General features: G+C 38.3%; 1 long non-coding RNA gene across 1 annotated transcript in view; it reads left to right on the top strand.

Moving 5' to 3' along the window:
* Window positions 1–535: 535 nt before the first annotated feature.
* The window catches only part of LOC114030617, a 9,729-nt gene continuing 6,003 nt past the window's right edge, over window positions 536–4,261 (top strand). The window contains exon 1 of the long non-coding RNA XR_003567640.1: window positions 536–920. This is a non-coding gene — a long non-coding RNA (uncharacterized LOC114030617). The remainder of the gene's footprint in view (window positions 921–4,261) is intronic.

The following is a 4,261-nucleotide window of genomic DNA, read 5'->3' as shown; positions in this document are numbered from 1 at the left end:
AAAAACGATGATTTCTGTCTTGTAGTAATAGCTAATTATCCTATTGAGGCCAAGGTTTTTCAAACTGTTTTCTACCTCCTCATCCAGAAATCAACCAGCGTGGGAAGTTTTAAGCCACAACTTTCCAAGGCCACGATCTAACCAGAGAGTAAGAGAGATTCTAAGTTTGGGTAATGGGAAGATTCCTGCTCATTGTGTTTACTCAGACAGGTCTGGGAAGGTGTTGATTCTCCCTTTTGTCAGACAGGTGATGTGGAAACTGGTAAGTCTCTTTGGCCAAGACTTGAGGGATCCGAGTCACATACCCCAAGACTCTCATTTTAATGTAGCCCACCTCCCATTATAATATTCATTCTTCTCTCTTTACTTGTCAACCAATCAGAGTTGATTGCTGCCCTCAGGGACACCTACTCTCCCAAGGGCATGTAAAATGTGAGCCCATCTCCATGAGGGGTCTTTGGCATTCAAGAGGGCCACTGACCTTTTTTTTTTTTTTAATAAATATGCAAGCCTAAAATCATTTAATTACCCATAAACTCTGTCTCTTGAACTTTTAAAACACCACAGTTTATAGTGAACCACAAAGGGACTTTAGAGGAAAACAGACAGGTCTGACTTAAGGTCTCCTAGCAAAACACAAGACAGTATTTGAGAAGGTTTTAGTCTGGTGCCTGGCACATAGTAGGACCCTAATGAATGATTATTCCCTTCCCTCAAGCTGTTCATGGGGGTCTGATCTCAGAGACTGATCTTGCTCATTCTCCCCAGGGCTGAGTTCCTAAAGGAGTCTCCAAATCAGACTTGCCTTGGCCATCCTTCCTCAGAGGTGTGCACCCAGAGTCTCTCCAAGTCTGAGGTTCTCCAGCCTCACCTTCTCCCCTGACAATCTCACGGAGACACCAACATTCGATTACCCACCCGTGAGTATGTTTCTTTCTTTGCCTCTTATTCCCTGCTGGAACAATATCTCAAAAGCCTTTCTTCCCAGATGGACCTTACCCACTCTCACCAGGCCTGAGCTCCTTAGAGCCAGTTCCTTCAAGAAATTGACTTTGACCATTCTCCCCAGATCTGAGCCTCCAGTAGGTATCTCCTCCCAGACACTGAGGTTGTCCATTTCAGCCTAAGCACCACAAAAGTTTCAACGGACTGATTATTTAAGTGCAGGAGAAAACAACAAAAGCAAAATGCAGTCCCATATATAGAAGTACCCGGGACACACATAGAAAACAGGCTTAATTCTCCTTCTGCAATTTTGGGAAGCAGTCTTTATGGCTTGGCTGGGTTTTCCCCTTCAAAATATCTAAGGTGCGTATAGCCTCGTGCACACAGGAGAATTTCTCAAGTGCAAGGCCCAGTCTTTCCAACCTTACTGTCGCTCCTTTTGTGGTTGCCAGATTTGGCATGGGAAAATATCCCCTCTTTTGAGTTTATCTGGAGTTTCCTACTGCCAAAATAAATTTACCACAACAATAGAGGCCAAAACCTAGGTTTCATTATGCTGAAACAAAGGTTTAGCAGGTAGAAAAATAATCATGAGCAAAAATTAGGATTCTAAAGAGGCTTATTATAGACAAAATTATGCCAGAGTCAAAGATAAGTAATTCTTTTACAAATTGCAGTCTTGTACATTCTTTTATGTTGTAAAGGTTTTTTTTTTTTTAAAAGACAGATTCCTAATCCCATGTTTTCTTCAATGTCCTAGAAGTTGAAAAAACTTAGTTAAACAGAATTATAATCTCATCCTTTCTACTGACCAAGAACCACAAGGGACAGGTACCTCCTAGTAAAATATGCCCTCCAAGATATGTAAATCACGGGGCCATAGGGCATTTGTTGAAGCATAGTAACACAAATATCGTCTGCCCTACATAACAGGTTCTAGAAATCTTTTGAGTTTATGAAAACAATTGAAACCATTTTGACAAACAGCTACCCCATTATGGTGATGAGAGGCCACGTCCCTGCAGACAACACAAACTGATCTAGATAGGTGTAGCATAGGGAGTGGAGGAAAATAAGGAATTGATCGAGTTCCATGAACAAAAGAATTTTCAGTCATTGTTGTCAGTGGTGGAGCAGAAGCCAAAGTAGGAGACTGAAAAGGAGGTTTCGAAGTTCAAGTGACTGCAGGCTCAGGAGTAGGTGGGTTTGGAATCATTTGTGAAGAGGGTGATGATGACGAAGGTGTTGTGCATACTCGTCCCATTTCATACAGTAGTTCAGTCTCTGAAACATTCTCTGATGCAGTCCTGTGGTCCTCTGGTGATCTCTCTTAGGGATACTGGAGTGAGTGGGGCTTCAGAGCAGCTTCTAATGGATTTGCTCCTCCAGTTCAGGTCACTTGCAGAGATCCCCTTCTCTGTTAAAAAATCTCTGACAGAATAGGTCTTAATGCAATTCTAGTTTGCTATGACAGTAACCAGGTTAGGTAGTGAGAGTAAGCTCAAACCTTAATAGCACTAATAGAAACATCACTAGACTAGAGAATTTACATTTTTACATTAGCAAATTCAAGTAACAACTGAGAAATTTAAAAGTTCTGAACCCAAACTTTATATTTGGCATATGTAATTACCTAATCTTATTTCAACTATTTATGAAAACCAACTAAAGATTATCTCTCTAGTTGTTTCCTAGCTATTTTCTTTTAGCTGCTCATCCCTCCACTTGGAGGATGACATTCTGGAAGGGAACTATTAACCGAAAATTTGTTTTACAGTGATGACCCCTGATACACAACTGAATTCATTTAAAAGCTGCCAAAATAATTGCAATTGTCAGAAAAAGTTGTGGGATGGGATGTATAAATACATTGAGTAGTCAATTTCAAGACAGTATAGATCAGATAAGTTATTTATAATAAAACATGATTGCCTGTCAAAGCATGCTCAACATTCAGGTGGTTATAATAAACCCAAATAAAATTGGCTTTTCCTATTTTGGTAACACGAGATATTCTATCGTTTTTTGTTTGGTTTTTTTTTTTTTGTTGTTAACCAAAACTAAGGATATTTCTATTTTAGGCTTCGTAATTTGTAGAACAGCAGTTTGGACCCATAAACTGTTCTATCAATACCCAGTTATCCTCTCATTCATTTTAGGAAGGACAATGATTTCAGGCTAAATGGCTCAGATTTTATCTCCAGTATTAATCTATGATTAATATCCTTAGTAGGACTTAATATTATATTTATGCTGATAACCTGCAATGATTATAGAAATTTGCCATAGAAAAAAATAGAGACATTAAGGGAAACATGCTTCCCTGCTTTCATGTCAATTCCAGAATAGAGTCATATAGATAGTCAGTTTTATTGAGCCAGGCTTTAAAAGGGGGAATATTTTCCATTTAAGAGGAAATGTTACACTGGGGAAATCGAGTCAGGAGAATCCTACCTCATCTCATGCCAAGAGACATTTTCCCAGCCTTTCCCATGAGAACTTCAACTGTAATTCATGGATGTCAATAGGGTTATTGGCCTGATAGGATTCCTTGATGATCATACCTGGAATCAGACTCAGAGTATTATCAATTACAGTTCTGCAAGGTCTTACAGTAAGTTATAATAATCATAGCTTCATAAATTTAGGTGGATTCAGCTATTAAGGATCACATATCCTTGATGTAGATGAAAAAAGTTCAAGGTATTTAATTTTATATTTCTAAAACAAAAAAATGTTCTCAGGTTAGCTTTGAAGGGGCTTCTTCCTTCTAGATCTGCTTCTTGACACAAACTCAGCATAAAATAGAGCTATAAGAAGAATTAGTATATTAAAAATATACAATTCACCTAAAACTTCAAAGAATTTTAATTGTTGCATCATGGGAAATAAGTCTTTTTCTTAGTATTATTAGATAGCTGTTTCAAACAGTTTTTCACATCTAAAATTCTTAATCCAATTTTGAGAATTGTGCCATATATTTCACTTAGTGATATTTCCCACTAATCACATTATCATGATGAAAGAATGTCATAGAGTGGTCTCTTATGAACTAAATAATCCACCAATTGTAAGGCTTCCTGGTCTCTATTATTTGATTCAAATGACAATTCAAAATGGTCCCTCACTAACATATTAATCAAAAATCACCGGTAAGGTTTATCTTCTTTTACACTTGCCCTTATCACTGGAATTTGCTAGTTGAGGAGAAAGGCAGCGACATAGCAGCATTAGTTCCGTTTGATTTCAGGTATGAGTCAGGCAGCTCAGAATGAACCAGGTGGGAAAATGTCTTACTTACCAAGATAGGGATAGG

This window comes from Vombatus ursinus, unplaced genomic scaffold (genome assembly GCF_900497805.2).
Source record: "Vombatus ursinus unplaced genomic scaffold, bare-nosed wombat genome assembly UNPS02014971.1, whole genome shotgun sequence".
Classification (NCBI taxonomy): domain Eukaryota; kingdom Metazoa; phylum Chordata; class Mammalia; order Diprotodontia; family Vombatidae; genus Vombatus; species Vombatus ursinus.
Note: the sequence above shows the minus strand (reverse complement) of the source record. Positions and strands in the feature narration are given on the sequence as shown.